The sequence below is a fragment of the Hyla sarda genome, chromosome 1, assembly GCF_029499605.1.
Source record: "Hyla sarda isolate aHylSar1 chromosome 1, aHylSar1.hap1, whole genome shotgun sequence".
NCBI classification, from domain to species: Eukaryota; Metazoa; Chordata; class Amphibia; order Anura; family Hylidae; genus Hyla; species Hyla sarda.
Genome location: NC_079189.1, coordinates 72,714,291 through 72,724,348, shown reverse-complemented (window position 1 = coordinate 72,724,348; position 10,058 = coordinate 72,714,291). Strand labels below are relative to the sequence as shown.

General features: G+C 43.4%; 1 long non-coding RNA gene across 2 annotated transcripts in view; it reads left to right on the top strand.

Moving 5' to 3' along the window:
• The first annotated feature begins 249 nt into the window (after positions 1–249).
• Positions 250–10,058, top strand: part of LOC130301212 (uncharacterized) — a 52,237-nt gene continuing 42,428 nt past the window's right edge. Inside the window, exon 1 of one of the 2 annotated variants that reach the window (XR_008851904.1) lies at positions 250–296. This is a non-coding gene — a long non-coding RNA (uncharacterized LOC130301212). Of the gene's footprint in view, positions 297–9,629; positions 9,690–10,058 lie in introns of those variants that run through there. The other variant, XR_008851892.1, reaches the window with a different exon arrangement.

Below are 10,058 nucleotides of genomic sequence, written 5' to 3'. Positions count from 1 at the left end.
AGAGAAAATAATGAATCGGTGCCCACTGCATAAAACTAGTCTAAAGCGCTGCAAATGGTGGTTCACTTTCAAATATGATCAAAACAAGTCTCACAAAAGTTGCATGGGAAGTGACTGAGACTTTTTGTGCAACAATTTTAGACTTAGGTTCTAAATAGCTTGATGAATTCCCCTTTTTGTGTATAGGGTGAGTTCCATTGTCAATCTGCAGAAAGATCTGTATGTTACTCATATGGGGTTTGCTGTGTATTTGTGACAGATCTGTATGAAAAAATTACAAATCGCCCTCATAAGAGGTAAACAGTCCGAGTGCCACAAGTTGTAGATATGGCCCTGCACCTATATATACACACACGCAAATTCCCTACTGCCAGAAGATAATCTGAAATCGGGTGTGTCATATAGTTAAACCATGTACCTTCTTTGCCCTCATAAAACATGACTGTCATGAAGACATTAGACCGCTTCTCAAGATTAATAATCAATAATCCTTTTTTATTGCTGATGTTTTTGGCAACTTACTAATGGAATTTTATACAACTTGCGGCAGGTATGACATAATTAAACTGGCAAGGTAGCTATCGCTTATACAGCTTGTGGAAATATATGACCTTATGTTTACATGCAATCTGTGTTTTCGTTGCGTAAATGCAATACATAAAAGAGTAAAACAGGCATTTTTGAAAAAGCCTTTGGCATGGAAGGACAAGACAATCCATGTATTGTTCCATCAGGACAACTTATGTCTACACCTTGTTCCAAATTATTATGCAAATGAAATTTTTCTCATTTACCTAAATTATTGTAAATGTAAATAACAGTCAGCATAATTCTCATGTTATCAACTATTAAGAGTACAATTCAAATTTTATTGAACAAACCTCCTAATGATAACAGTATTTTTTTAAACATAAAAAAAACTTGCAATACACTGTTCCAAATTATTATGCACAGTAAGTTTCAAAACACTTTATAGGTTGTAAAGAACTGAAAATTTGTTGTGTTTACAGCATATTTACTGAAATCAAAAGCTATTTAAATCAAACTTTGAACTCAATAGGATTGAGGTCAGGGGAGGATGGAGGCCACACCATGACTTTCTCTCCTTTTAACCCAATAGCAGCTATTAAAGGGGGTACTCCGGTGAAAACCTTTTTCTTTTAAATCAACTGGTGACAGAAAGTTAAACATATTTGTAAATTACTTCTATTAAAAAATCTTAATCCTTCCAGTACTTAATAGCTGCTGAATGCTACAGAGGAAATTCCTTTCTTTTTGGAACACTGATGACATCACGAGCACAGTGCTCTCTGCTGACATCTCTGTCCATTTTAGTAACCATGCATAGCAGATGTATGCTAAGGGCAGCATGATGGCTCAGTGGTTAGCACTGCTGCCTTGTAGTGCTGGGGACTTGGGTTCAAATCCCACTAAGGACAACAATAAATAAAGTGTTATTATTATTATAATAATGTCAGCAGAGAGAACTGTGCTCGTGATGTCATCAGAGAGCATTCCAAAAAGAAAATAATTTCCTCTGTAGTATTCAGCAGCTAATAAGTACAGGAAGGATTAGGATTTTTTAATAGAAGTAATTTACAAATATGTTTAACTTTCTGCCACCAGTTGATTTAAAAGAAAAAAGGTTTTCACCGGAGTACCTCTTTAAGTTTTCGTGAAATATCTAATGTTTTCATACCTTGTCCAAGGTATTGAACTATTTCACTCTTTTCAGCAGCAGATAGATCCTTTTTCTTCCCCACATTGCTTGAAAATGGTGCTCTGTTTAATAATGTGGAACACTCACAGTTTTTCCTTAAATTGGGCTCACCTAGCAAACTAATTATCACAGGTGTCCAAGATTGTTTTCAGTGATCAAAAGAGCCCTGAGACACAATGCCACAAAATATTTAATCTTTGTGACACTTAAATATCATTTACATAATAATTTGGAACAGGGTGTATTTGCTCTAAAAGGTGTAGGGCTCACATAGAAAGGGTTCACCGAGCCACAAGTGTCATAGGCACTGTATGTTGCTCATAATATTTAAGACATTTAAAAAATATATTATTTAAAATCATTCTATGTTATTTTTTTTTTTTTTTTTTTTTTTAAATCATGGAAATACCAGATATCATAACTGCTTCTACAATGCCACCTAAACTCTTGGCATCGGTTCATGACAAACACTTAAGGGAAAAGCTGTTCTCAAGTACCTCATTGTTAGAATTATTTCCTATAAGGAAATGTCACAGGCACAGGTGTGAACAGGGTGAGCTCATCTGTGCTAAAATCTATGTAAACAATCTTTTAAGGGGGCCAGATTAAAAAGAGTGGACATATACTGAAGGAAGGGGGGATTTAGATATGAATACACTAAACTGTGTATCTTCCTATGTGTATGCACTCACAATGCTGTGGGACTTAGAGTAGAAGACCCATTCAGAGCACCACAGTGGTCTGCCTCATTTTATATGAGCAGACAAATAGTATAAAGCCATGCATGACTTAAAGGGGTACTCCTGTGGATAACTTTTTTTTTTTTTTTTTAAATCAACTGGTGCTAGAAAGTTAAACAGATTTGTAAATCACTTCTATTAAAAATCTTAATCCTTCCAGTAATTTTTAGGGGCTGTATACTAAAGAGAAATCCAAAAAAGAAATGCATTTCCTCTGATGTCATGACCACAGTGCTCTCTGCTGACCTCTGCTGTCCATTTTAGGAACTGTCCAGAGTAGGAGAAAATCTCCATAGCAAACATACGCAGCCAGGGACCCGCCGGCAATGGCCGACGCCCGCGATCTCGCGGGCGTCCGCCATTAACCCCTCAGGTGCCGGGATCAATACAGATCCCGGCATCTGCGGCAGTTCGCGATTTGAATGAATGATCGGATCGCCCGCAGCACTGCTGCGGGGATCCGATCATTCATAATGCCGCACGGAGGTCCCCTCTCCTGCCTCCGTCCGGCTCCCGGCGTCTCCTGCTCTGGTCTGAGATCGAGCAGACCAGAGCAGAAGATGACCGATAATACTGATCTGTTCTATGTCCTATACATAGAACAGATCAGTATTAGCAATCATGGTATTGCTATGAATAGTCCCCTATGGGGACTATTCAAGTGTAAAAAAAAATGTAAAAAAATGAAAAGTAAAAGTAAAAAAAAAGTGAAAAATCCCCTCCCCCAATAAAAAAGTAAAATGTCCTTTTTCCTATTTTACCCCCAAAAAGCGTAAATTTTTTTTTTATAGACATATTTGGTATCGCCGCGTGCGTAAATGTCCGAACTATTAAAATAAAATGTTAATGATCCCGTACGGTGAACGGCGTGAACGAAAAAAAAAAATAAGTCCAAAATTCCTACTTTTGTAATACATTTTATAAAAAAAAAATTAATTAAAAGTTTTTCATATGCAAATGTGGTATAAAAAAAAAGTACAGATCATGGCGCAAAAAATGAGCCCCCATACCGCCGCTTATACAGAAAAATAAAAAAGTTAGAGGTCATCAAAATAAATAGAATATAAAATATGAAAAAATGAATGATAAATAAAAAATATAATAAAAAATGAAGAATAAATACAATAAAAAATGTAAAAAGAAAGAAATGGGGAAAAAAGAGGAGAAAAGGGGATAGAAAAAGAAAACAAGAAGAAAAAGAAAAGGAGAATGTTTAAAATCAGCACGTCGGAGAACGATCATCCTGGGGTCCAGATACTTGAGGGAGGCCAATGTCTGTATACTTCCTTACTGATCCAGGGGGTAAATCAACTACAGGGGTATACTGGAAACTCTGAAGGCAAAAAACATAAAAAGGAATAACTATACAGCTAAAAAATTTAAACCATAAAAACAACACTGCTACGAGACCAATGATCACAGAAACGGTGAAAATGGTAGAATTTCATTAAGCCCATCGGGCTGTAACGTTTTTAGTCTCCAAATCCACTCACTTTCTCGTTGAGCTAATTTTTCGGCTGTATCCCCTCCGCGCAACCCTAGGTCAACATGTTCAATACCTTTTATTTTTAAACCAGAGCCATCACTCTGATGGCTGAGGAAAAAATGTCTGGCTATAGGTTTTAGATCCTCCATTACAGAGGTCTCAACTGCAAGGCGGATGTCCCTGATGTGCTCACGTGTACGTATTTTGAGAGGTCTAGTAGTCATGCCAATATAAATTTTATTACAAGGGCATGTCGCATAATAGACCACATTTTTTGTGGTACAGGAAATAGTGTGACGAATGTTGAATTTTCTAGTGCCACTAGAATTCAGAAAAAAATCACTAGTTTCAATATTTGGACATGCTACACATCTGCCGCATGGTTTACATCCTTTTTTGGGACCTGTTGAACCAAATGGGTTAACTGGATTTTTTGGGGTGTACTCACTTGAAACAAGAATGTCTTGCAAATTTTTGGCTCGTCTGGCTGTCATCTTGATCTTTGGTGGAACATATTGGCGTAATACAGGGTCGCTTCTTAGAATAGGTAAATGTTTCTCAATACATTGTTTCATGGTCATCCACTGCGAGTTGTAATTTGTAATAAATCGAACAGAATCAACCGGAATCTAATTTTTCTTAGTATGTAGCAATTGTGTTCTAGGTGTTTCCTTGGCCCTTTTGTATGCCTTTTTCAGGCAACGGTTACTGTACCCACGTTCTTTAAATCTTGATTGGAGTAATTTTGCTTGATATTCAAAATCTTCTTGTGATGAGCAAATACGACGGATGCGTAGATATTGGCCCGTGGGGACAGCATCTATGACTTGCTTCGGGTGACCTGAGGATGCATGTAGATAGGAGTTGCTGGCCGTCTCCTTCCGAAAAGCATTGGTGCGAATAAATCCATGGGAATCCCGGGTTAGTGTCACATCTAAAAAATTCACAGAATGGGAATGTGAAGAATACGTAACTTTGATGTTTTTGTTGTTGGCATTGATGGCAGAAATAAAACATTCTAACTCAAAAATGTTGCCCTGCCAGATCATGAGGACGTCGTCGATGTACCGCGCCCAGAATAGGACTCGGTCTATCGCTAGGTCCCCATGATCTGACAGGAAGAGGTCCCTCTCCCACAGCCCCAGGAACAAATTTGCATACTAGGGCGCACAAGGTGCCCCCATAGCGGTGCCCCGGAGCTGCAAATAGAGGGACCTTACCATTTATTTCTATTGATACACTGCTGCTTATTGGCTTTTTTCATTATGTACGTTAGACTATCGGCTATTTGTATCTATGTAACGTCCCTGTATAGTCTGTGGAGACTAAGTCCTTCTTTCTGCCATGTGCACATGCGCCGGTGCTGCGGCTTCCGGGTGTCGCGTCTACATGAGCGCCGGTCACGTGATTCATCATGTGATTTCGGCGTCTGACACGATACCCGGAAGTACCGCGGTGTTCGGCGGCCCGGTCGCCATGCACCAATCCTGGAGGAGGAACAGACTTATCACTCAGGTGTGTGTCATATAAAATTGAAAAAATACTCTGATTGGCTATCCTTTGTATTTATACCATCATGCACTGTTAGGACGCCACCCCCAGGATGAAGGTATTACCGAAACGATCGTTGGGGTGGCGTCACTCCTGCTTGGTTTTGCTATTATATTTCTACATTTGTACTTTGGTATGTATGCTGGTATTTATTTATGTCAATGCACCTTATGGAAGCTGTCGCAAGCCCCTATCATGCACTTTAAATTTGTTTACCAGTTATACACATTATTTATTGTTATGAATTGATGCACAAGCAGGTAGTGTTGCCCCTTTTTGTTCAACCTCCCCCAGTGGTTGTAGTTTCTCTCCCCCCCCCCCCCTTTTTTTATGAATTGCATGTTTTTAATATGTAATCAACAAAACTATATTTTATATTTCAATTAACCCCTTAAGGACGCAGGACGTAAATGTACGTCCTGGTGAGGTGGTACTTAACGCACCAGGACGTACATTTACGTCCTAAGCATAACCGCGGGCATCGGAGCGATGCCCGTGTCATGCGCGGCTGATCCCGGCTGCTGATCGCAGCCAGGGACCCGCCGGCAATGGCCGACGCCCGCGATCTCGCGGGCGTCCGCCATTAACCCCTCAGGTGCCGGGATCAATACAGATCCCGGCATCTGCGGCAGTTCGCGATTAAAATGAACGATCGGATCGCCCGCAGCACTGCTGCGGGGATCCGATCATTCATAGCGCCGCACGGAGGTCCCCTCTCCTTCCTCCGTGCGGCTCCCGGCGTCTCCTGCTCTGGTCTGTGATCGAGCAGACCAGAGCAGGAGATGACCGATAATACTGATCTGTTCTATGTCCTATACATAGAACAGATCAGTATTAGCAATCATGGTATTGCTATGAATAGTCCCCTATGGGGACTATTCAAGTGTAAAAAAAAATGTAAAAAAATGTCAAAGTAAAAGTAAAAAAAAAGTGAAAAATCCCCTCCCCCAATAAAAAAGTAAAACGTCCGTTTTTTCCTATTTTACCCCCAAAAAGCGTAAAAAACATTTTTTATAGACATATTTGGTATCGCCGCGTGCGTAAATGTCCGAACTATTAAAATAAAATGTTAATGATCCCGTACGGTGAACGGCGTGAACGAAAAAAAATTTAAAAAGTCCAAAATTCCTACTTTTTTAATACATTTTATTAAAAAAAAATTATAAAAAATGTATTAAAAGTTTTTTATATGCAAATGTGGTATCAAAAAAAAGTACAGATCATGGCGCAAAAAATGAGCCCCCATACCGCCGCTTATACGGAAAAATAAAAAAGTTAGAGGTCATCAAAATAAAGGGATTATAAACGTACTAATTTGGTTAAAAAGTTTGTGATTTTTTTTAAGCGCAACAATAATATAAAAGTATATAATAATGGGTATCATTTTAATCGTATTGACCCTCAGAATAAAGAACACATGTCATTTTTACCAGAAATTGTACGACGTGAAAACAAAACCTTCCAAAATTAGCAAAATTGCGTTTTTCGTTTTAATTTCCCCACAAAAATAGTGTTTTTTGGTTGCGCCATACATTTTATGATATAATGAGTGATGTCATTACAAAGGACAACTGGTCGCGCAAAAAACAAGCCCTCATACTAGTCTGTGGATGAAAATATAAAAGAGTTATGATTTTTAGAAGGCGAGGAGGAAAAAATGAAAACGTAAAAATTAAATTGTCTGAGTCCTTAAGGCCAAAATGGGCTGAGTCCTTAAGGGGTTAAATGACTCCTTTGCGCTTTTTTGGGATTATCTGGATGTATATGTGGTAGTGGCATGGTGTGTGGTGCAGGGCAGATGTTGTTGCCCTAGAGCAGTGATTTCCAAACGGGGTGCCCCGGCACACTGCCCTGGGTGCCGCGGGATTTTGCAGTGAATTATTATATTTTTTTTTTTTAAATCTCCCGCCCCGACCTGTGTGTTTGTGACTCACGGCGCTGCAGTGGGGAAGGGAAGCACTGCGCCCACAGCGTCTCTCAACATCCCCCAGCGTCCCCCTCCAGTGCAGTGAGACGAAAATGGTGCCCTGCTACACCGAAGAGGGGAAAATGCTGTGGAACTGCAAGCTGCACCGGATTCCCGTGCCAGCTTGCTTAAGGTAGTGTAGCATGTCACCCATGTCCACCCCCCCAGTTACCCATGTCCACCCCCCTGTCACCCATGTCCACCGCCCCCCTGTCATCCATGTCTGCCTTGTCCACCCCCCAGTCCATCCCTGTCACCCATGTTCACCTCCCCTGTTCACCCCTCTGTCCCTTTGTCACCCCTCTTGTACCCCTTTGTTATCGTTGTCCAACCCCCTGTTCACCCCCCTCCTGTCTCCCATGTCCAACCCCTGTCATCCATGTCCACCTTGGCCACCCCTCTGTCACCCCTGTCCATCCCCCTGTCACCCATGTTCACCCCCCCCCCCGTCCACCCCTCTGACCACCCCCCAGTCTACCCCTCTGTCACCCATGTCCACTCCCTATTCACCCCTCTGTCCCTTGGTCAACCCTGTCCACATCTCTTTTACCCCCTTGTCACCACTGTCCACCCCTCTGACCCCCTGTTCACCCCCTGTCAGCCATGTTCATTCCGCAGTCTACCCCCCCCAATCTACCCCTATCCCCTATGTCACCCCTATTCACCCCTCTGTCCCTTGGTCACCCCTGTCACCCCTTTTAACCTCCTTGTCATCCTTGTACACCCCCTCCATCTCCCATTTCCACCCCCCTGTCATCCATGTCCGCCTTGGCCACCCCTCTGTCACCCCTGTCCATCCCCCTGTCATCCACGTCCCCCCCCCCTCCTTTTACTCCCTCTCACTCCCTGTCACCCATGTCCATCCCCTATTCACCCCTCTGACCCCCTGTCACCCCTGTTCACCCCCCTGTCTCCCATGTCCACCCCCCTGTTGCCCATGTTCACCCCCACGTTCCTTTGTCACCCCTCTTTTTTCCCCCTGTCATCCTTGTCCACCTCCCTGTCATCCCCCTGTCACCCATGTTCTCCGCCCCGTCCACCCCTCTGACCACCCCCCAGTCTACCCCTCTGTCACCCATGTCTAACCCCCTATTCACCACTGTGTCCCTTTGTCACCCCAGACCACCCCCCTCTGTCACTCCTGTCCACCCCTTTTTACCCCCTTGTCACACTCCTGTACACTCTTCTACACCCCTGTCACCCATGTGCACCCCTGTTACCCATGTACACTCCTCTACACCCCTCTGCCACCCATGTACACTCTTCTACACCCCCCTGTCACCCATGTACACCCCCCTGTTATCCATGTACACTCCTCTGTCACTCATGTCTAACCCCCTATTCACCCCTCTGTCCCTTTGTCACCTCAGACCACCCCCTCTGTCACTCCTGTCCACCCCTCTTTTACCCCCTTGTCACACTCCTGTACACTCTTCTACACCCCTGTCACCCATGTACACCCCGTTACCAATGTACACTCCTCTACACCCCTCTGCCACCCATGTAAATTCTTCTGCACCCCTCTGTCACCCATGTACACCCCCCTGTTACCCATGTACACTCCTCTACACCCCCCTGTCACCCATGTACACTTCTCTACATCCCTTTGCCATCCATATACACTCTTCTACACCCCTCTGCCACCCATGTACACTCTTCTACACACATCTGTCATCCATGCACACTCCTCTACACCCCTCTGTCAACCATGTACACTCCTCTACACCCCCCGTCACCCATGTACACTCCTCTACACCCCTCTGTCACCCATGTACACTCCTTTACACCCCTGTCACCCATGGACACTCCTCTACACCCCTCTGCCACCCATGTACACCCCTCTGTCACCCATGTACACTACTCTAAACCCCTCTGCCACCTATGTACACCCCTCTGTCACCCATGTACACCCCTCTGTTACCCATGTACACTCCTCTACACTCCTGTCACCCATGTACACTCCTGTCCACCCCCAACACCCCTCTGTTACCAATGTACACCCCTCTATCCCCCCCTTTGCCCCCTGTCACCCATGTACACTCCTATACACCCCTCTGCCACCAATGTACACTCTTCTACACCCCTCTGTCACCCATGTAAAAAAAAATTGTACAGAGCCTAATAGGTTTGTTTTGCAGGTTTTAACGGTGAAGAATTGTGGCGGGAAGAAATTGTCATGAAGGTTCGGACCAGACGGAACAACGCTGATTAGAGAAGACGTCATTGGTGAGTTGCTGTCTAAAGCAGCACTTTAATCTACATACCCATAGGTAAATACATATTGTGCATTTTGTGCATTGGGGTGATTTCCCCCCCCCCCCCCCCCGCCCTTTTTTTGCTTGTCAACCTCTTCGGTAAGGGTGCCACGCGAAAAGTTTTTTTGGAGGGGTGCCCGAGCCGAAAAAGGTTGTGAAACACTGCCCTAGAGGCAGATGGTATTAACCCCTTGTGTTCGTGATGCCAGGGCATGGTTTAGCCTTAACCACCTGAAGTTATACCGCTGGATCCTGGGCTAGGCACAGGGGCAATTAAGACACCGATGCCAAGTTACGGACAATGGTAGCTTTACTTAGGGTAGACAGTTGTTACAGTCTA